The sequence below is a fragment of the Orbicella franksi genome, chromosome 7 (assembly GCF_964199315.1).
Source record: "Orbicella franksi chromosome 7, jaOrbFran1.1, whole genome shotgun sequence".
Taxonomy (NCBI): Eukaryota; Metazoa; Cnidaria; class Anthozoa; order Scleractinia; family Merulinidae; genus Orbicella; species Orbicella franksi.
Genome location: NC_138151.1, coordinates 819,602 through 844,078, shown reverse-complemented (window position 1 = coordinate 844,078; position 24,477 = coordinate 819,602).

Sequence of the window (24,477 nt, the reverse complement as noted above, 5' to 3'; positions counted from 1 at the left end):
CTAACTCCTGATTGCCTTGCTGTTCATTGAAATGGACAGAGCAAAACTTTTTGAACGCTCACTTTCGAGCTTGTGGGCCGAAATATAGCCACACTTTACTTTAAGACTGAAACAGTAGCCGAGACCGCATTTCGCGCATCGTGATTTTGATCAACTTCGGCTCGCTTTCCCGGAACTTGGAGAATATTTTCCAGTCTTGGGGACCCTGAACTAACTTTTGATAGCTTTGGTTTGCAGTGAAATGCACACAGCAAAACGTTTTGAACGCTCACTTTCGAGCTTCTGGACAGAAATATAGCCCGACTTTACTTTAAGACTGAAAGAGTAGCCGAAACCGCCTTACGTATATCGTAATTTTGACGAACTTCCAATGGATTTCCCGGAACTTGGGGTATATTTTCCAGTCCCTTGGACGCTAAACTAAGTCCTGATGGCCTTGTTTTGAAGTGAAATGGACACAGCAAAACTTTTTGAACGCTCACTTTCTAGCTTTTGGGCCGAAATATTGGCACACTTCACTTTAAGACTGAAACAGTAGCCGAGACCACGTTACGCGCATCATGAATTTGATCAACTTCGGCTCCAATTTCCGGAACTTGGGGGATAGTTTCCAGTCCCGGGGACTCTAAACTAACTCCTGATGGCCATGGTTTGCAGTGAAATTCGCACAGCACAAGTTTTTGAACGCACACTTGCGAGCTTCTAGGCCGAAATATAGTCCATCTTCACTTAAGACTGAAAGAGTAGCCGAGACCGCCTTGCTCGCATCGTGAGTTTGACAAACTTCGGGTCGATATTCCGGGACTTGAGGGAAATTTTCCACTCCCAGGAACTCTAAACTAACTCCTGATGGCCTTGGTTTGCAGTGAAATGGACAGAGCAAAACTTTTTGAACGCTCACCTTCGAGCTTCCTGGCCGAAATAAAGCCCCACTTTACTTTAAGACTTAAAGAGTAACCGAGACCACCTTACGCGCATTGTGATTTTGACAAACTTCGGGTGGATCTCCCGGAACTTGGGGAAAATTTTCCAGTCCCATGGACGCTAAACTAAGTCCTGGCCTTGCTTTGCAGTGAAATGGACACAGCAAAACTTTTTGAACGCTCACTTTCGAGCTTGTGGGCCGAAATATAGCCACACTTTACTTTAAGACTGAAACAGTAGCCGAGACCGCATTTCGCGCATCGTGATTTTGATCAACTTCGGCTCGCTTTCCCGGAACTTGGGGAATATTTTCCAGTCCCGGGGACCCTAAACTAACTTTTGATAGCTTTGGTTTGAAGTGAAATGCACAGAGCAAAACGTTTTGAACGCTCACTTTCGAGCTTCTGGACAGAAATATAGCCCCACTTCACTTTAAGACTGAAAGGGTAGCCGAGACCGCTTTGGGAGCATCGTGACTTTGACCAACTTCAGCTCGATTATCCGGAACTTGGGTAATATTTTCCAGTCCAAGGACGCTAAGCTAACTCGTGATGGCCTTGTTTTTCAGTCAAAGATTACAGCAAAACTTTTTGAACGCTCACTTTCGGGCTTCTAGGCCGAAATATAGCCCCACTTCACTTTAAGACTGAAACAGTAGCCGATACCGCATTTCGCGCATCGTGATTTTGATCAACTTCGGTTCGATTCCCCGGAACTTGGGCAATATTTTCCAGTCTCGGGGACTCTAAACTAACCCCTGATGGCATTGGTTTGCAGTGAAATGGACAGAGCAAAACTTTTTGAACGCTCACTTTCGGACTTCTGGCCCGAAATATAGCCCCACTTTACTTTAAGACAGAAAGAGTAGCCGAGACCACTTTAGGGGCATCGTGATTTTCACCAACCTTGGCTCAATTTTCCGGACCTTGCGGCATATCTTCTTGGCCCGGGGACGCTAAACTAACTCCTGATGGCCTTGCTTTGCAGCGAAATGAACACAGCAAAACTTTTCGAACGCTCACTTTCGGGCTTCTGGCCCGAAATATAGCCCCACTTCACTTTAAGACTGAAAGAGTAGTTGAGACTACCTTACGCAAATCGTGATTTTGACCAACTTCCGCTCGATTTCCCGGAAGTTGGGGGATATTTTCCAGTCCCGGGGACTCTAGACTAGCTCCTGATTGCTTTGGTTTGCAGTGAAATAAACACAGGGAAACCTTTTGAACGCTCACTTTCAAGCTCCTGGGCAGGAATAAAGCCTCACTTCACTTTAAGACTGAAACAGCAAGCGAGACCGCCTAACGCGCACCGTGATTTTGACCAACTTCGGCTAAATTTCTCTGAACTTGGGGGATATTTTCCAGTCCCGAAGACTCTTAAGTAACCCCTGATGGCCTTCGTTTGCATTGAAATGGATACAGGAAAACTTTTTGAAGCTCACTTTTGAGCTTCTGGGCCGAAATATAGCCCCACTTCACTTTAAGACTGAAAGACTAGCCAAGACCCTCTTAGCGCGCATCGTGATTTTGACCAACGTCTTCTCCATTTTCCGGAACTTGGGAAATATATTGCAGTCCCGGGGACTCTAAACTAACTCCTGATAGCCTTGGTTTGCAGTGAAATGGACACAGCAAATTTTTTTGCAGCGCTCACTTTGGAGCTTCTGGGCCGAAATAGAGCCGCACTTCAATTTAAGACTGAAATAGTAGCCGAGGCCGCCTTAGGCGCATCGTGATTTTGACCAACTTCGGCTTGAGTTGCCAGAACTTAAAAGATATTTTCCAGTGCCGGGGACTCTAAACTAACTCATGATGGCCTTGGTTTTCAGTGAAATTCAGAGAGGAAAACTTTTTGAACGCTCACTTTCGAGCTTCTGGACCGAAATATAGCCCTACTTCACTTTAAGACTGAAAGAGTAGCCGAGACCGCCTTACGCGAATCGTTATTTTGACCAACTTCGTCTCGATTTCGCGGAACTTGGGGGATATTTTCCAGTTCCGGGCACTGTAAACTACTTCCTGAGGGCCTTGCTTTGCAGTGAAATGGGTACACCATAACTTTTTGAACGCTCACTTTCGAGCTTCTGGGCTGAAATATACAGCCATGTCACTTTAAGACTTAAAGAGTAGCCGAGACTGCTTTACGCGCATCGTGATTTCGACAAACTTCGGCTCGATTTCCCGCAACTTGGGGGATATTTTGATGTCCCAGAGACTGTAAACTATCTCCTGATGTGGCTTGGTTCGCGGTGAAATGGACACAGCAAAACTTTTTGAACTTTCACTTTCGAGCTTCTGGGCCGAAATATAGCCCGAGTTCACTTTAAGAATGAAAGAATAGCCGACACCGCCTTACGCGCATCGTGATTTTGACCAGCTTTGGCTCAATTTCCCGGGAAATGGGGAATATTTTCCGGTACCGGGGACTCCAAAGTAACTCCTGAATGCGTTGGTTTTCGTTCAAATGGAGAGAGCAAAACTTTTTCAACGCTCCCCTTCGGGCTTGTGAGCCGAAATATAGCCCCACTTCAGTTTAAGACTGAAAGAGTAGCCGACACCGTCTTACGCGCATCGTGATTTTGACCAACTTCGGCTCGATTTCCCGAAACTTCAGGTATATATTCAAGTCCCAAAGAGTCTAAACTAACCCCTGATGGCCTTGGTCTGCATTGACATGGACACAGCAAATTTTTTGAACGCTTACTTTCGAAATTCTGGGCCGAAATATAGCCCCACTTCACTTTAAGACTGAAATAGTAGCCGAGACCGCCTTAGACGCATCGTGATTTTGACCAACTTCGGCTTGAGTTGCCAGAACTTAAGGGACTCTAAACTAACTCATGATGGCCTTGGTTTTCAGTTAAATTGAGAGAGCAAAACTTTTTGAACGCTCACTTTCGAGCTTCTGGGCCGAAATATACAGCCACGTCACTTTAAGACTAAAAGAGTAGCCGAGACTGCTTTACGCGCATCGTGATTTTGACAAACTTCGGCTCGATTTCCCGGGACTTGGGGGAAATTTTGATGTCCCGGACACTGTAAACAATCTGCTGATGTGGCTTGGTTTGCGGTGAAATGGACACAGCAAAACTTTTTGAACTTTCACTTTCTAGCTTCTGGGCCGAAATGTAGCCCCAGTTCACTTTAAGAATGAAAGAGTAGCCGAGACCGCCTTACGCGCATCGTGATTTTGACAAAATTCGGCTCGATTTCCCCGAACTTGGGCGATATTTTCCAGTCCCGAGGAGTCTAAACTCTCTCCTGATGGCCTTCGTTTGCAGTGAAATTGACACAGCACATTTATTTGAACGCTCACTTTCGAGCTTCTCGGCCGAAATATAGCCCTACTTCACTTTAAGACTGAAAGAGTAGCCGAGACCGCCTTACGCGCATCGTAATTTTGAGCAACTTCGGCTCGATTTCCCGGAAGTTGGCGAATATTTTCAATTCCCGGGGAAGCTAAACTAACTTCCGATGGCCTTAGTTTGCAGTTAAATGGACACAGCAAAACTTTTTGAACGCTCACTTTGGAGCTTATGGGTCGAAACATAGCCCCAGTTCACTTTAAGACTGAAAGAGGAGTCGAGACCGCCTTACGCGCATCGTGATTTTGGGATACTTCGGCTCGATTTCCCGCAAATAGGGGGTTATTTTCCAGTCCCGGGGACTCTAAACTAACTCCTGATGGCCTTGGTTTCCAGTGAAATGGACACAGGAACACTTTTTGAACGCGCACTTTCGAGCTTGCTGGCCGAAATATAGCCCTACTTCTTTTTAAGACTGAAAGAGAAGGCGGGAGCGCTTTACGCGCATTGTGATTTTGAGGATCTTCGGTTCCATCTGGTTAAACTTGGGAGATATTTTCCAGTCCCAAAGTCTCTAAACTCACTCCTGTTTATCTAAGATGTGAGTGAAATAGAGACAAACATTTTTGAACCCTTAATTTCGAGCTTCTGGAGTTAAATCTAAGCCCACTTTACCTTAAGACTGAAAGAGTAGCCGAGACTCCTTTAAGCGCATCGTGATTTTGACTAACTTCGGGTGGATTTCCCGTAACTTGGGGGATATTTCCAGTCCCTTGGACGCTAAACTAAGTCGTGATGGCCTTGTTTTGCAGTGAAATGGACACAGCAAAACTTTTTAAACATTCAGTTTCGAGCTTCTGGGCCGAAATATTGCCCCACTTCACTTTAAGACTGAAAGAGTAGCCGAGACCGCCGTACGCGCGTCGTGATTTTGACCAACTTCGGTTAAATTTCCCAAAACTTGGGGGATATTTTCCAGTCCCGGGGAGTCTAAACTGACCCCCGACGTCCTTGGTCTGCAGTAAAATGGACACAACAAAACTTTTTAAACGTTCACTGTTGAGCTTCTGGGCCGAAATATAGCTCCACTTCACTTTAAGAGTGAAAGAGTAGCCGAGACCGCCTTACGCCCATCCTAATTTTGACCAACTTCGGCTCGATTTCCCGGAACTTGGGGGATATTTTCCAGTCCCGCGGACTCTAACGTAACTCCTGATGGCCTTGCTCTGGTGTGAAATGGACACAGGACAACTTTTTGAACGCTCACTTTCGAGCTTCTAGGCGGAAATATTGCCCCAATTCACTTTAAGAATGAAAGAGTAACCGGGACCGCCTTACGCGCATCGTGATTTTGACCAACTTTGGCTCGATTTCCCGGGAAATGGGGGATATTTTCCGGTACCGGGGACTCTAAACTAACTCCTGATTGCCTTGGTTTGCAGTGAAATGGACACAGCAAAACTTTTTGAAAGCTCACGTTTGAGCTTCTGGGCCGAAGCATAGCCCTACTTCACTTTAAGACTGAAAGACTAGCCGAGACCGCCTGACGCGCATCGTCAGTTTGGGCTACTTCGGCTCGATTTCCCGGAACTTGGGAGATAATTCCCAGTCCCGGGCACTCTAAACTAATTCCTGATGGCCTTGCTTTTCAGTGAAATGGACACAGCCAAACTCTTTGAACGTTCACTTTCGAGCTTCTGGGCCGAAATATAGCCCCACTTCACTTTAAGACTGAAAGAGTAGCCGGGACCGCCTTACGCGCATGGTAATTTTGTCGAACTTCGGCTTGATTTCCTGGGACTTGGAGGATATTTTCCAGTATAGCAAGCTCTAAACTAACTCCTGAATGCCTTGGTTTTTAGTGAAATGGACACAGGTAAAAGGGGCGCACGCTAGGTTTCCAAGTTGTAGGCCGAAATATAGCCCCACTTTATTTTAAGACTGAAAGTGTACACGAAACCGCCTTAAGCGCATCGAAATTTTTAGCCGCTTTGGCTCGATCTGCCAAAACTTGGGGGATATTTTCCAGTCCCGGGGACTCTACCCTAACTCTTGATGGCCTTAGTTTTCAGTAAAATGGTCACAGGTAACAGGAGCGCACGCTCGGTGTCGAGCTTCTAGGCCGAAATGTAGCCCCAGTTCATTTTAAGACTGAAAGAGTAAACGAAACTGCCGTAGGCTTATCGTAATTCTAAGAAAGTATGGCTCAATTTGCCGAAACTTGGAGGATAGCTTCCAGTCTCGAGGATTCTAAACTATCTCCTGATGGACTTAGTTCTTAGTGAAATGGACACAGGTAAAAGGAGAGCACGCTCGGTGTCGAGCTTCTAGGCCGAAATGTAGCCCCAGTTCATTTTAAGACTGAAAGAGTAAACAAAAGTGCCGTACCCTTATCGTAATTTTAAGAAAGTATGGCTCAATTTGCCGAAACTTGGAGGATAGCTTCCAGTCTCGAGGATTCTAAACTATCTCCTGATGGACTTAGTTCTTAGTGAAATGGACACAGGTAAAAGGAGAGCACGCTCGGTGTCGAGCTTGTAGAACCGAAATATAGCCCCACTTCATTTTCGGAGTAAACGAGTAGCCGAGACCGCCTTACGCGCATCGTGATTTTGAGCATCTTTGGCTCGATTTGCCGGAATTCGGGGAATATTTTCCAGTCCCGAGGACTCTATGCTAACTCCTGATGAACTTAGTTTTCAGTGATATGTACACAGACAAAAGGAGCGCACGCTCGGTGTTGAGCTTGTCGGCCGAGATATAGCCCCACTTCATTTTAAGACTGAAAGAGTAGCCGACACCGCCTTACGCGCTCGTGATTTTGAGCAACTTTGGCTCGATCTGCCAGAATTTGGGAAATATTTTCCAGTCCCGAGGACTCTATGCTAACTCCTGATGAACTTAGTTTTCAGTGATATGTACACAGGCAAAAGGAGCGCACGCTCGGTGTTGAGCTTGTCGGCCGAGATATAGCCCTACTTCATTTTAAGACTGAAAGAGTAGCCGACACCGCCTTACGCGCATCGTGATTTTGAGCAACTTTGGCTCGATCTGCCAGAATTTGGGAAATATTTTCCAGTCCCAAGGACTCTAAACTAACTCCTGATGGCCTAAGATGTCAGTGAAATGGACACAGGTAAAATTAGCGCACGCCCGGTCTCGAGCTTCTAGGTCGAAATATAGCCCCCCTTAATTTTAAGACTGAAAGAGTAGCCGAGACCGCCTTACGCGCATCGTGATTTTGGGCCACTTTTGCTCGATTTCCCGGAAGTTGGCGAATAATTTAAAGTCCCGGGGACGCTAAACTAACTCTCGATGACCTTGGTTTGCAGTTTAATGAACACAGCAAAACATTCCGAACGCTCACCTTCGAGCTTCAGGGCCGAAATATAGCCCTACTTAAATTTAAGACTGAAAGAATAGCCGAGAGCCCGTTACGCGCATCGTAATTTTCATCAACTTCGGCGCCATTTCCTGGAACTTGGAGAATATTTTCCAGTCCCGCGGACTCGAAACTAACTCCTGATGGCCTTGGTTTGCAGTGAAATGGACACAGCAAAACGTTTTAAACACTCAATTTCGAGCTTGTGGGCCTCAATATAGCCACACTTCACTTTAAGACTGAAACAGTAGCCGAGACCGCGTTACGCGCATTGTGATTTTGATCAACTTCTGCTCGCTTTCCTGGAACTTGGGGAATATTTTCCAGTCCCGGGGACTCTAAACTAACTCCTGATGGCCATGGTTTGCAGTGAAATTCACACAGCACAAGTTTTTGAAGGCACACTTTCGAGCTTCTAGGCCGAAATATAGTCCCACATCACTTACGACTTAAAGAGTAGCCGAGACCGCCGTGCGCACATCGTGATTTTGACCAACTTCGGGTCGATATTCCGGAACTTGGGGGATATTTTCCAGTCCCAGGGACTCTAAACTAACTCTTGATGGCCTTGGTTTGCAGTGAAATGGAGACAGCAAAACTTTTTGAACGCTCACCTTCAAGCTCAAGCTTCTGGGCCATAATATAGCCCACTTTACTTTATTACTGAAAAAGTAGCCGAGACCGCCTTACGCGCATCGTGATTTTGGCAAACTTCGGGTGGATTTCCCGGAACTTGGGGTATATTTCCCAGTCCCTTGGACGCTAAACTAGGTGCCGATGGCCTTGTTTTGCAGTGAAATGGACACAGCAAAGCTTTTTGAACGCTCACTTTCGAGCTTGTGAGCCGAAATATAGCCATACTTCACTTTAAGACTGAAACAGTAGCCGAGACCACGTTTCGCGCATCGTGATTTTGATCAACTTCTGCTCGATTTCCCGGAACTTGCGAAATATTTTCCAGTCCCGGGGACTCTAAACTAACTCGTGCTGGTCCTGGTTTGCAGTGAAATGGAAAGAGAAAAAAGTTTCTGAAGGCATACTTTCGAGCTTCTGGACCGAAATAGAACCCCACTTCACTTGAAGACTGAAAGAGTAGCCGAGACCGCCTTACGTGCATCGTGATTTTGAGCATCTTCGGCTGGATTTGGCGGAACTAAGGGGATATATTCCAGTTCTGAGAACTCTAAACTAATTCCTGACGGCCTTGGTTTGCAGTTAAATGGACCCAGCAAAACTTTTTGAACGCTCAATTTCGAGCTTCTGGGCCAAAATAGAGCACCCCATTACTTTAACACTGAAAGAGTAGCCGAGACCGCCTTACTCACATCGTGATTTTGACCTACTTCAGCTCGATTTACCGGAACTTGGGGGATATTTTCCAGTCCCGAGGACTCTTAAGTAACCCCTGATGGGCTTGGTTTGCATTGAAATGGATACAGCAAAACTTTTTGAACGCTCACTTTTGAGCTTCTGGACCGAAATATAGCCCCATTTCACTTAAAGACTGAAAGAGTAGCCGAGACCGCCTTACGCGCATCGTGATTTTGACCAACGTCTTCTCGATTTTCCGGAACTTAGGAAATACATTCCACTCCCGGGGACTCTAAACTAACTCCTGATAGCCTTGGTTTGATGTGAAATAGACACAGTAATTTTTTTTAGCTTTGTGCTTGTGGGCCGAAATAGAGCCCCACTTCTTTTTTAGACTGAAGGAGTAGCCGACACCGCCTTAAGCGCAACGTGATTTTGACCAACTTCGGCTCGATTTGCCGGAACTTGGGGGATATTTTCCAGTCCCGGGGACTCTAAACTAACTCCTGATTGTCTTGGTTTTCAGTGAAATGGACACAGCGAAACTTTTTGAACGCTCACTCTCGAGCTTCTGGACCGAAATATAGCCCCACTTTACTTTAAGACTGAAAGAGTAGCCGAGACCGTCTTGCGCAAATCGTGATTTTGACCAACTTCGGGTTGGTTTCCCGGAACTTGGGGGATATATTCCATTTCCGCGGGCTCTAAAATAACTCCTGATGGCCTTCGTTTTCAGTTAAATGGACAAAGGAAAGCTTTTTGAACACTCTCTTTGTAGCTGCTGGGCCGAAATAGAATCCCACTTCACTTTCAGACTGAAATAGTAGCCGAGACCGCCTCACGCGCATCGTGAGTTAGACCAAGTTCAGCTCGATTCCACGCAACTCTTGGGATATTTTCCAGTCCGGGGGACTCTAAACTAACTCCGGATGGCCTTGGTTTGCACTGAAATGCGTACAGCATAACTTTTTGAACGCCCAGTTTGGAGCTTGTGGGCCGAAACATAGCCCCACTTCACTTTAAGACTGAAAGAGTAGCCGAGATCGCCTTACGCGCATCGTGATTTTGACCATTTTCGGATCGATTTCTCGGAACTTGGGGAATATTTTCCAGTCTCGGGGACTCTAAACTAACTCCTGATTGCCTTGCTGTTCATTGAAATGGACAGAGCAAAACTTTTTGAACGCTCACTTTCGAGCTTGTGGGCCGAAATATAGCCACACTTTACTTTAAGACTGAAACAGTAGCCGAGACCGCATTTCGCGCATCGTGATTTTGATCAACTTCGGCTCGCTTTCCCGGAACTTGGAGAATATTTTCCAGTCCCGGGGACACTAAACTAACTTTTGATAGCTTTGGTTTGCAGTGAAATGCACACAGCAAAACGTTTTGAACGCTCACTTTCGAGCTTCTGGACAGAAATATAGCCCGACTTTACTTTAAGACTGAAAGAGTAGCCGAAACCGCCTTACGTATATCGTAATTTTGACGAACTTCGAATGGATTTCCCGGAACTTGGGGGATATTTTCCAGTCCCTTGGACGCTAAACTAAGTCCTGATGGCCTTGTTTTGAAGTGAAATGGACACAGCAAAACTTTTTGAACGCTCACTTTCTAGCTTTTGGGCCGAAATATTGGCACACTTCACTTTAAGACTGAAACAGTAGCCGAGACCACGTTACGCGCATCATGAATTTGATCAACTTCGGCTCCAATTTCCGGAACTTGGGGGATAGTTTCCAGTCCCGGGGACTCTAAACTAACTCCTGATGGCCATGGTTTGCAGTGAAATTCGCACAGCACAAGTTTTTGAACGCACACTTGCGAGCTTCTAGGCCGAAATATAGTCCATCTTCACTTAAGACTGAAAGAGTAGCCGAGACCGCCTTGCTCGCATCGTGAGTTTGACAAACTTCGGGTCGATATTCCGGGACTTGAGGGAAATTTTCCACTCCCAGGAACTCTAAACTAACTCCTGATGGCCTTGGTTTGCAGTGAAATGGACAGAGCAAAACTTTTTGAACGCTCACCTTCGAGCTTCCTGGCCGAAATAAAGCCCCACTTTACTTTAAGACTTAAAGAGTAACCGAGACCACCTTACGCGCATTGTGATTTTGACAAACTTCGGGTGGATCTCCCGGAACTTGGGGAAAATTTTCCAGTCCCATGGACGCTAAACTAAGTCCTGGCCTTGCTTTGCAGTGAAATGGACACAGCAAAACTTTTTGAACGCTCACTTTCGAGCTTGTGGGCCGAAATATAGCCACACTTTACTTTAAGACTGAAACAGTAGCCGAGACCGCATTTCGCGCATCGTGATTTTGATCAACTTCGGCTCGCTTTCCCGGAACTTGGGGAATATTTTCCAGTCCCGGGGACCCTAAACTAACTTTTGATAGCTTTGGTTTGAAGTGAAATGCACAGAGCAAAACGTTTTGAACGCTCACTTTCGAGCTTCTGGACAGAAATATAGCCCCACTTCACTTTAAGACTGAAAGGGTAGCCGAGACCGCTTTGGGAGCATCGTGACTTTGACCAACTTCAGCTCGATTATCCGGAACTTGGGTAATATTTTCCAGTCCCAAGGACGCTAAGCTAACTCGTGATGGCCTTGTTTTTCAGTCAAAGATTACAGCAAAACTTTTTGAACGCTCACTTTCGGGCTTCTAGGCCGAAATATAGCCCCACTTCACTTTAAGACTGAAACAGTAGCCGATACCGCATTTCGCGCATCGTGATTTTGATCAACTTCGGTTCGATTCCCCGGAACTTGGGCAATATTTTCCAGTCTCGGGGACTCTAAACTAACCCCTGATGGCATTGGTTTGCAGTGAAATGGACAGAGCAAAACTTTTTGAACGCTCACTTTCGGACTTCTGGCCCGAAATATAGCCCCACTTTACTTTAAGACAGAAAGAGTAGCCGAGACCACTTTAGGGGCATCGTGATTTTCACCAACCTTGGCTCAATTTTCCGGACCTTGCGGCATATCTTCTTGGCCCGGGGACGCTAAACTAACTCCTGATGGCCTTGCTTTGCAGCGAAATGAACACAGCAAAACTTTTCGAACGCTCACTTTCGGGCTTCTGGCCCGAAATATAGCCCCACTTCACTTTAAGACTGAAAGAGTAGTTGAGACTACCTTACGCAAATCGTGATTTTGACCAACTTCCGCTCGATTTCCCGGAAGTTGGGGGATATTTTCCAGTCCCGGGGACTCTAGACTAGCTCCTGATTGCTTTGGTTTGCAGTGAAATAAACACAGGGAAACCTTTTGAACGCTCACTTTCAAGCTCCTGGGCAGGAATAAAGCCTCACTTCACTTTAAGACTGAAACAGCAAGCGAGACCGCCTAACGCGCACCGTGATTTTGACCAACTTCGGCTAAATTTCTCTGAACTTGGGGGATATTTTCCAGTCCCGGGGACTCTAAACTAACTCCTGATAGCCTTGGTTTGCAGTGAAATGGACACAGCAAATTTTTTGCAGCGCTCACTTTGGAGCTTCTGGGCCGAAATAGAGCCGCACTTCAATTTAAGACTGAAATAGTAGCCGAGGCCGCCTTAGGCGCATCGTGATTTTGACCAACTTCGGCTTGAGTTGCCAGAACTTAAAAGATACTTTCCAGTGCCGGGGACTCTAAACTAACTCATGATGGCCTTGGTCTTCAGTGAAATTCAGAGAGGAAAACTTTTTGAACGCTCACTTTCGAGCTTCTGGACCGAAATATAGCCCTACTTCACTTTAAGACTGAAAGAGTAGCCGAGACCGCCTTACGCGAATCGTTATTTTGACCAACTTCGTCTCGATTTCGCGGAACTTGGGGGATATTTTCCAGTTCCGGGCACTGTAAACTACTTCCTGAGGGCCTTGCTTTGCAGTGAAATGGGTACACCATAACTTTTTGAACGCTCACTTTCGAGCTTCTGGGCTGAAATATACAGCCATGTCACTTTAAGACTTAAAGAGTAGCCGAGACTGCTTTACGCGCATCGTGATTTCGACAAACTTCGGCTCGATTTCCCGCAACTTGGGGGATATTTTGATGTCCCAGAGACTGTAAACTATATCCTGATGTGGCTTGGTTCGCGGTGAAATGGACACAGCAAAACTTTTTGAACTTTCACTTTCGAGCTTCTGGGCCGAAATATAGCCCGAGTTCACTTTAAGAATGAAAGAATAGCCGACACCGCCTTACGCGCATCGTGATTTTGACCAGCTTTGGCTCGATTTCCCGGGAAATGGGGAATATTTTCCGGTACCGGGGACTCCAAAGTAACTCCTGAATGCGTTGGTTTTCGTTGAAATGGAGAGAGCAAAACTTTTTCAACGCTCCCCTTCGGGCCTCTGAGCCGAAATATAGCCCCACTTCAGTTTAAGACTGAAAGAGTAGCCGACACCGTCTTACGCGCATCGTGATTTTGACCAACTTCGGCTCGATTTCCCGAAACTTCAGGTATATATTCAAGTCCCAAAGAGTCTTAACTAACCCCTGATGGCCTTGGTCTGCATTGAAATGGACACAGCAAATTTTTTGAACGCTTACTTTCGAAATTCTGGGCCGAAATATAGCCCCACTTCACTTTAAGACTGAAATAGTAGCCGAGACCGCCTTAGACGCATCGTGATTTTGACCAACTTCGGCTTGAGTTGCCAGAACTTAAGGGACTCTAAACTAACTCATGATGGCCTTGGTTTTCAGTTAAATTGAGAGAGCAAAACTTTTTGAACGCTCACTTTCGAGCTTCTGGGCCGAAATATACAGCCACGTCACTTTAAGACTAAAAGAGTAGCCGAGACTGCTTTACGCGCATCGTGGTTTTGAGAAACTTCGGCTCGATTTCCCGGGACTTGGGGGAAATTTTGATGTCCCGGACACTGTAAACAATCTGCTGATGTGGCTTGGTTTGCGGTGAAATGGACACAGCAAAACTTTTTGAACTTTCACTTTCTAGCTTCTGGGCCGAAATGTAGCCCCAGTTCACTTTAAGAATGAAAGAGTAGCCGAGACCGCCTTACGCGCATCGTGATTTTGACAAAATTCGGCTCGATTTCCCCGAACTTGGGCGATATTTTCCAGTCCCGAGGAGTCTAAACTAACTCCTCATGGCCTTGGTTTGCAGTGAAATGAACACAGCAAAACTTTTTGAACTTTCACTTTCTAGCTTTTCGGCCGAAATATAGCCGCCGTTAACTTTAAGAATGAAAAAATAGCCGAGACCGCCTTACGCGCATCGTGATTTTGACAAAATTCGGCTCGATTTCCCCGAACTTGGGCGATATTTTCCAGTCCCGAGGAGTCTAAACTAACTCCTCATGGCCTTGGTTTGCAGTGAAATGAACACAGCAAAACTTTTTGAACTTTCACTTTCTAGCTTCTCGGCCGAAATATAGCCCCAGTGAACTTTAAGAATGAAAGAGTAGCCGAGTCCGCCTTCCGCGCATCGTGATTTTGACAAAATTTGGCTAGATTTCCCCGAACTTGGGCGATATTTTCCAGTCCCGAGGTGTCTAAAGTATCTCCTGAGGGCCTTGGTTTGCAGTGAAATGAACACAGTAACACGTTTTGAAGGCTTATTTTCGAGCTTCTGGGATGAAATATAGCCCCACTTCACTTTAAGACTGAAAGAGTAGGGGAGACCGCCTTACGCGCATCGTGACTTTGAGCAACTTCCGCTCGATTTTCTAGAATTTTGGCGATATTTTCAAGTCCCGGGGACTCTAAACTAACTCCTGATGGCCTTGGTTTGCAGTGAAATGGACGCAGGAAAACTTTTTGAACGTTCAGTTTCGAGCTTCTGCGCCGAAATATAGCCCCACTTTACTTTAAGACTGAAAGAGTAGCCGAGATCGTCTCACGGGCATCGTGATTTTGACCAACTTCCGTTCGATTTCCCGAAACTTCGGGGATATATTCCAGTCCCGGGGACTCTAAACTAACTGCTGATGACGTTGGTTTGCAGTGAAATGGACACAGCACATTTTTTTGAACGCTCACTTTCGAGCTTCTCGGCCGAAATATAGCCCTACTTCACTTTAAGACTGAAAGAGTAGCCGAGACCGCCTTACGCGCATCGTAATTTTGAGCAACTTCGGCTCGATTTCCCGGAAGTTGGCGAATATTTTCAATTCCCGGGGAAGCTAAACTAACTTCCGATGGCCTTAGTTTGCAGTTAAATGGACACAGCAAAACTTTTTGAACGCTCACTTTCGAGCTTATGGGTCGAAATATAGCTCCAGTTCACTTTAAGACTGAAAGAGGAGCCGGGACCGCCTTACGCGCATCGTGATTTTGGGATACTTCGGCTCGATTTCCCGCAAATAGGGGGTTATTTTCCAGTCCCGGGGACTCTAAACTAACCCCTGATGGCCTTGGTTTCCAGTGAAATGGACACAGGAACACTTTTTGAACGCGCACTTTCGAGCTTGCTGGCCGAAATATAGCCCTACTTCTTTTTAAGACTGAAAGAGAAGGCGGGAGCGCCTTACGCGCATTGTGATTTTGAGGATCTTCGGCTCCATCTGGCGAAACTTGGGAGATATTTTCCAGTCCCAAAGTCTCTAAACTCACTCCCGTTTGTCTAAGATGTGAGTGAAATACAGACAAAAATTTTTGAACCCTTACTTTCGAGCTTCTGGAGTTAAATCTAAGCCCACTTTACTTTAAGACTGAAAGAGTAGGCGAGACTCCTTAAAGCGCATCGTGATTTTGACTAACTTCGGGTGGATTTCCCGTAACTTGGGGGATATTTCCAGTCCCTTGGACGCTAAACTAAGTCGTGATGGCCTTGTTTTGCAGTGAAATGGACACAGCAAAACTTTTTAAACATTCAGTTTCGAGCTTCTGGGCCGAAATATTGCCCCACTTCACTTTAAGACTGAAAGAGTAGCCGAGACCGCCGTACGCGCGTCGTGATTTTGACCAACTTCGGTTAAATTTCCCAAAACTTGGGGGATATTTTCCAGTCCCGGGGACTCTAAACTGACCCCCGACGTCCTTGGTCTGCAGTAAAATAACCACAACACAACTTTTGGAACGCTCACCTTTTGAGCTTTTGGGCCGAAATATAGCTCCACTTCACTTTAAGAGTAAAAGAGTAGCCGAGACCGCCTTACGCCCATCGTAATTTTGACCAACTTCGGCTCGATTTCCAGGAACTTGGGGGATATTTTCCAGTCCCGCGGACTCTAAAGTAACTCGTGATGGCCTTGCTCTGGAGTGAAATGGACACAGCACAACTTTTTGAACGCTCACTTTCGAGCTTCTGGGCGGAAATATTGCCCCAGTTCACTTTAACAATGAAAGAGTAACCGGGACCGCCTTACGCGCATCGTGATTTTGACCAACTTTGGCTCGATTTCCCGGGAAATGGGGGATATTTTCCGGTACCGGGGACTCTAAACTAACTCCTGATTGCCTTGGTTTGCAGTGAAATGGACACAGCACAACTTTTTGAACGCTCACGTTTGAGCTTCCGGGCCGAAGCATAGCCCTACTTCACTTTAAGACTGAAAGAGTAGCCGAGACCGCCTTACGCGCATCGTGATTTTGTGCTACTTCGGCTCAATTTCCCGGAACTTGGGAGATAATTTCCAGTCCCCGGCACTCTAAACTAATTCCTGAAGGCCTTGGTTTTCAGTGAAATGGACACAGCCAAACTCTTTGAACGTTCACTTTCGACCTTCTGGGCCGAAATATAACCCCACTTCACTTTAAGACTGAAAGAGTAGCCGGGACCGCCTTACGCGCATGGTAATCTTGTCGAACTTCAGCTTGATTTCCTGGGACTTGGGGGATATTTTCCAGTCCCGGAAGCTCTAAACTAACTCCTGAATGCCTTGGTTTTTAGTGAAATGGACACAGGTAAAAGGGGCCCACGCTAGGTTTCCAGGTTGTAGGCCGAATAATAGCCCCACTTTATTTTAAGACTGAAAGTGTACACGAAACCGCCTTAAGCGCATCGAAATTTTTAGCCGCTTTGGCTCGATCTGCCAAAACTTGGGGGATATTTTCCAGTCCCGGGGACTCTACCCTAACTCTTGATGGCCTTAGTTTTCAGTAAAATGGTCACAGGTAACAGGAGCGCACGCTCGGTGTCGAGCTTCTAGGCCGAAATGTAGCCCCAGTTCATTTTAAGACTGAAAGAGTAAACGAAACTGCCGTAGGCTTATCGTAATTTTAAGAAAGTATGGCTCAATTTGCCGAAACTTGGAGGATAGCTTCCAGTCTCGAGGACTCTAAACTAACTCCTGATGGCCTAAGATGTCAGTGAAATGGACACAGGTAAAATTAGCGCACGCCCGGTCTCGAGCTTCTACGTCGAAATATAGGCCCCCTTAATTTTAAGACTGAAAGAGTAGCCGAGACCGCCTTACACGCATCGTGATTTTGGGCCACTTTTGCTCGATTTCCCGGAAGTTGGCGAATAATTTAAAGTCCCGGGGACGCTAAACTAACTCCCGATGACCTTGGTTTGCAGTTTAATGAACACAGCAAAACATTACGAACGCTCACCTTCGAGCTTCAGGGCCGAAATATAGCCCTACTTAAATTTAAGACTAAAAGAATAGCCGAGAGCCCGTTACGCGCATCGTAATTTTCATCAACTTCGGCGCCATTTCCTGGAACTTGGAGAATATTTTCCAGTCCCGCGGACTCTAAACTAACTCCTGATGGCCTTGGTTTGCAGTGAAATGGACACACCAAAACTTTTTGAACGCTCACTTTCGAGCTTGTGGGCCTAAATATAGCCACACTTCACTTTAAGACTGAAACAGTAGCCGAGACCGCGTTACGCGCATTGTGATTTTGATCAACTTCTGCTCGCTTCCCTGGAACTTGGGGAATATTTTCCAGTCCCGGGGACTCTAAACTGACTCCTGATGGCCATGGTATGCAGTGAAATTCACACAGCACAAGTTTTTGAACGCACACTTTCGAGCTTCTTACGCCTTACGCGCGTCGTGATTTTGGCAAACTTCGGGTGAATTTCCCGGAACTTGGGGGATATTTCCCAGTCCCTTGGATGCTAAACTAGGTGCCGATGGCCTTGCTTTGCAGTGAAATGGACACAGCAAAGCTTTTTGAACGCTCACTTTCGAGCTTGTGAGCCGAAATATAGCCATACTTCACTTTAAGACTGAAACAGTAGCCGACACCACGTTTCGCGCATCGTGATTTTGATCAACTTCTGCTCGATTTCCCGGAACTTGCGAAATATTTTCCAGTCCCGGGGACTCTAAACTAACTCGTGCTGGTCCTGGTTTGCAGTGAAATGGAAAGAGAAAAAAGTTTCTGAAGGCATACTTTCGAGCTTCTGGACCGAAATAGAACCCCACTTCACTTGAAGACTGAAAGAGTAGCCGAGACCGCCTTACGTGCATCGTGATTTTGAGCAACTTTGGCTGGATTTGCCGGAACTAAGGGGATATATTCCAGTTCTGAGAACTCTAAACTAATTCCTGATGGCCTTGGTTTGCAGTAAAATGGACCCAGCAAAACTTTTTGAACGCTCAATTTCGAGCTTCTGGGCCAAAATATAGCACCCCGTTACTTTAACACTGAAAGAGTAGCCGAGACCGCTTTACGCGCATCGTGACTTTGACCTACTTCGGCTCGATTTACCGGAACTTGGGGGATATTTTCCAGTCCCGAGGACTCTTAAGTAACCCCTGATGGCCTTGGTTTGTTTTGAAATGGATACAGCAAAACTTTTTGAACGCTCACTTTTGAGCTTTCTGGCCGAAATATAGCCCCACTTCACTTTAAGACTGAAAGAGTAGCCGAGACCGCCTTACGCGCATCGTGATTTTAACCAACGTCTTCTCGATTTTCCGGAACTTGGGAAATACATTCCACTCCCGGGGACTCTAAACTAACTCCTGATAGCCTTGGTTTGATGTGAAATAGACACAGTAATTTTTTTTTAGCTTTGTGCTTGTGGGCCGAAATAGAGCGCCACTTCTCTTTAAGACTGAAGGAGTAGCCGACACCGCCTTAAGCGCACCGTGATTTTGACCAACTTCGGCTCGATTTGCCGGAACTTGGGGGATATTTTCTAGTCCCGGAGACTCTAAACTAACTCCTGATTGTCTTGGTTTTCAGTGAAATGGACACAGCGAAACTTTTTGAACGCTCACTCTCGAGCTTGTGGACCGAAATATAGCCCCACTTTACTTTAAGACTGAAAGAGTAGCCGAGAGCGTGTTGCGCAAATCGTGATTTTGACCAACTTCGGGTCGGTTTCCCGGAACTTGGGGGATATATTCCATTTCCGCGGGCTCTAAAATAACTCCTGATGGCCTTCGTTTTCAGTTAAATGGACAAAGGAAAGCTTTTTGAACACTCTCTTTGTAGCTGCTGGGCCGAAATAGAATCCCACTTCACTTTCAGACTGAAATAGTAGCCGAGACCGCCTCACGCGCATCGTGAGTTAGACCAAGTTCAGCTCGATTCCACGCAACTCTTGGGATATTTTCCAGTCCGCGGGAGTCTAAACTAACTCCGGATGGCCTTGGTTGGCACTGAAATGCGTAGAGCATAACTTTTTGAACGCCCACTTTGGAGGTTGTGGGCCGAAATATAGCCCCACTTCACTTTAAGACTGAAAGAGTAGCCGAGATTGCCTTACGCGCATCGTGATTTTGACCATTTTCGGATCGATTTCTCGGAACTTGGGGGATATTTTCCAGTCTCGGGGACTCTAAACTAACTCCTGATTGCCTTGCTCTTCATTGAAATGGACAGAGCAAAGCTTTTTGAACGCTCACTTTCGAGCTTGTGGGCCGAAATATAGCCACACTTTACTTTAAGACTGAAACAGTAGCCGAGACCGCATTTCGCGCATCATGATTTCGATCAACTTCGGCTCGCTTTCCCGGAACTTGGGGAGTATTTTCCAGTCCCACGGACCCTAAACTAACTTCTCATAGCTTTGGTTTACAGTGAAATGCACACAGCAAAACGTTTTGAACGCTCACTTTCGAGCTTCTGGACAGAAATATAACCCCACTTAACTTTAAGACTAAAAGGCTAGCCGAGACCGCTTTTGGAGCATCGTGATTTTGACCAACTTCAGCTCGCTTTCCCGGACCTTGGGGAATATTTTCCAGCCCTAGGGACGCTAAACTAATTCGTGATGGCCTGGTGTTTCAGTCGAAGAACACAGCACAATTTTTTGAACGCACACTTTCGGGCTTCTGGGCCGAAATATAGCCCCACTTCACTTTAAGACTGAAACAGTAGCCGATACGCATTTCGCGCATCGTGATTTTGATCAACTTAGGTTCGATTCCCCGAAACTTGGGCAATAGTTTTCAGTCCCGGGGACTCTAAACTAACCCCTGATGGACTTGGTTTGCAGTGAAATGGACACAGCAAAACTTTTTCAACGCTCACTTTCGGGCTTGTGGCCCGAAATATAGCCCCACTTCACTTTAAGACAGAAAGAGTAGCCGAGACCACTTTAGCGGCATCGTGATTTTGACCAACCTCGGCTCAATTTCCCGGACCTTGGGGCATAATTTCTTGTCCCGGGGACGCTTAACTAACTCCTGATGGACTTGGTTTTCAGTGAAATGGACAAAGGAAAGCTTTTTGAACACTCTCTTTGTAGCTTCTGGGCCGAAATAGAATCTCACTTCACTTTCAGACTGAAATAGTAGCCGAGACCGCCTCACGCGCATCGTGAGTTAGGCCAAGTTCAGCTCAATTTCACGCAACTTTTGGGATATTTTCCAGTCCGGGGGACTCTAAACTAACTCCGGATGGTCTTGGTTTGCACTGAAATGCGCACAGCATACCTTTTCTAGCAACCACTTTGGAGCTTGTGGGCCGAAATATAGCCCATTTCACCTTAAGACTGAAAGAGTAGCCGAGATCGCCTTACGCGCATCGTGATTTTCACCATTTTCGGATCGATTTCTCGGAACTTGGGCGATATTTTCCAGTCCCGGGGACTCTAAACTAACTCCTGATCGCCTTGCTTTGCATTGAAATGGACAGCGCAAAACATTTTGAACGCTCACTTTCGAGCTTGTGGGCCGAAATATAGCCACACTTTACTTTAAGACTGAAACAGTAGCCGAGACCGCATTTCGCGCATCGTGATTTTGATCAACTTCGGCTCGCTTTCCCGGAACTTGGAGAATATTTTCCAGTCCTGGGGACCCTAAACTAACTTTTGATAGCTTTGGTTTGCAGTGAAATGCACACAGCAAAACTTTTTGAACGCTCACTTTCGAGCTTCTGGACAGAAATATAGCCCGACTTTACTTTAAGACTGAAAGAGTAGCCGAAACCGCCTTACGTATATCGTAATTTTGACGAACTTCGAATGGATTTCCCGGAACTTGGGGTATATTTTCCAGTCTCTTGGACGCTAAACTAAGTCCTGATGGCCTTGTTTTGAAGTGAAATGGACACAGCAAAACTTTTTGAACGCTCACTTTCTAGCTTTTCGGCCGAAATATAGCCACACTTGACTTTAAGACTGAAACAGTAGCCGAGACCACGTTACGCGCATCATGAATTTGATCAACTTCGGCTCCAATTCCCGGGACTTGGGGGATATTTTCCAGTCCCGGGGACTCTAAACTAACTCCTGATGGCCTTGGTTTGCAGTGAAATTCGCACAGCACAAGTTTTTGAACGCACACTTGCGAGCTTCTAGGCCGAAATATAGTCCCACTCCACTTAAGACTGAAAGAGTAGCCGAGACCGCCTTGCTCGCATCGTGAGTTTGACAAACTTCGGGTCGATATTCCGGAACTTGGGGGATATTTTCCAGTCCTAGGAACTCTAAACTAACTCCTGATGGCCTTGGTTTGCAGTGAAATGGACAGAGCAAAACTGTTTGAACGCTCACCTTCGAGCTTCCTGGCCGAAATAAAGCCCCACTTTACTTTAAGACTTAAAGAGTAACCGAGACCACCTTACGCGCATTGTGATTTTGACAAACTTCGGGTGGATCTCCCGGAACTTGGGGAACATTTTCCAGTCCCATGGACGCTAAACTAAGTCCTGGCCTTGCTTTGCAGTGAAATGGACACAGCAAAACTTTCTGAACGCTCACTTTCGAGCTTGTGGGCCGAAATATAGCCACACTTTACTTTAAGACTGACACTGTAGCCGACACCGCATTTCGCGCATTGTGATTTTGATCAACTTCGGCTCGCTTTCCCGGAAGTTGGCGAATATTTTCCAGTCCCGGGGACCCTAAACTAACTTTTGATAGCTTTGGTTTGCGGTGAAATGCACACAGCAAAAGTTTTTGAACGCTCAATTTCGAGCTTCTGGACAGAAATATAGCCCGACTTCACTTTAAGACTGAAAGGGTAGCCGAGACCGCTTTGGGAGCATCGTGACTTTGACCAACTTCAGCTCGATTAACCGGAACTTGGGGAATATTTTCCAGTCCCAAGGACGCTAAACTAACTCGTGATGGCCTTGTTTTTCAGTCAAAGAACACAGCAAAACTTTTTAAACGCTCACTTTCGGGCTTCTAGGCCGAAATATAGCCCCACTTCACTTTAACACTGAAACAGTAGCCGATACCGCATTTCGCGCATCGTGATTTTGATCAACTTCGGTTCGATTCCCCGAAACTTGGGCAATATTTTCCAGTCTCGGGGACTCTAAACTAACCCCTGATGGCCTTGGTTTGCAGTGAAATGGACACAGCAAAACTTTTGGAACGCTCACTTTCGGGCTTGTGGCCCGAAATATAGCCCCACTTGACTTTAGGACAGAAAGAGTAGCCGAGACCACTTTAGGGGCATCGTGATTTTCACCAACCTTGGCTCAATTTTCCGGACCTTGGGGCATATTTTCTTGTCCCGGGGACGCTAAACTAACTCCTGATGGCCTTGGTTTGCAGTGAAATGAACACAGCAAAACTTTTCGAACGCTCACTTTCGGGCTTCTGGTCCGAAATATAGCCCTACTTCACTTTAAGACTCAAAGAGTAGCTGAGACTACCTTACGCAAATCGTGATTTTGACCAAGTTCGGCTCGATTTCCCGGAAGTTGGGGGATAGTTTCCAGTCCCAGGGACTCTAAACTAGCTCCTGATGGCTTTGGTTTGCAGTGAAATAAGCACAGGGAAACTTTTTGAACGCTCACTTTCAAGCTCCTGGGCAGGAATAAAGCCTCACTTCACTTTAAGACTGAAACAGCAAGCGAGACCGCCTAACGCGCACCCTGATTTTGACCAACTTCGGCTAAATTTCCCTGAACTTGGGGGATATTTTCCAGTCCCGAAGACTCTTAAGTAACCCCTGATGGCCTTCGTTTGCATTGTAATGGATACAGCAAAACTTTTTGAAGCTCACTTTTGAGCTTCTGGGCCGAAATATAGCCCCTCTTCACTTTAAGACTAAAAGACTAGCCAAGACCGTCTTGCGCGGATCGTGATTTTGAGCAACGTCTTCTCCATTTTCCGGACTTTGGGAAATATATTGCAGTCCCGGGGACTCTAAACTAACTCCTGATAGCCTTGATTAGCAGTGAAATGGACACAGCAAATTTTTTGCAGCGCTCACTTTGGAGCTTCTGGGCCGAAATAGAGCCCCACTTCAATTTAAGACTGAAAAACTAGCCGAGGCCCCCTTAGGCGCATCGTGATTTTGACCAACTTCGGCTTGAGTTGCCAGAACTTAAAAGATATTTTCAAGTCCCGGGGACTCTAAACTAACTCATGATGGCCTTGGTTTTCAGTGAAATTCAGAGAGGAAAACTTTTTGAACGCTCACTTTCGAGCTTCTGGACCGAAATATAGCCCTACTTCACTTTAAGACTGAAAGAGTAGCCGAGACCGCCTTACGCGAATCGTTATTTTGACCAACTTCGTCTCGATTTCGCGGAACTTAAGGGATATTTTCCAGTTCCGGGCACTGTAAACTACTTCCTGAGGGCCTTGCTTTGCAGTGAAATGGGTACACCATAACTTTTTGAACGCTCACTTTCGAGCTTCTGGGCTGAAAGATACAGCCACGTCACTTTAAGACTCAAAGAGTAGCCGAGACTGCTTTACGCGCATCGTGATTTCGACAAACTCCGGCTCGATTTCCCGCAACTTGGGGATATTTTGATGTTCCGGAGACTGTAAACTATCTCCTGATGTGGCTTGGTTCGCGGTGAAATGGACACAGCAAAACTTTTTGAACTTTCACTTTCGAGCTTTTGGGCCGAAATATAGCCCGAGTTCACTTTAAGAATGAAAGAATAGCCGACACCGCCTTACGCGCATCGTGATTTTGACCAACTTTGGCTTGATTTCCCGGGAAATGAGGAATATTTTCCGGTACCGGGGACTCCAAAGTAACTCCTGAATGCGTTGGTTTGCATTGAAATGGAGAGAGCAAAACTTTTTCAACGCTCCCCTTCGGGCCTCTGAGCCGAAATATAGCCCCACTTCAGTTTAAGACTGAAAGAGTAGCCGACACCCTCTTACGCGCATCGTGATTTTGACCAACTTCGGCTCGATTTCCCGAAACTTCAGGTATATATTCAAGTCCCAAGGTGTCTAAACTAACACCTGATGGCCTTGGTCTGCAG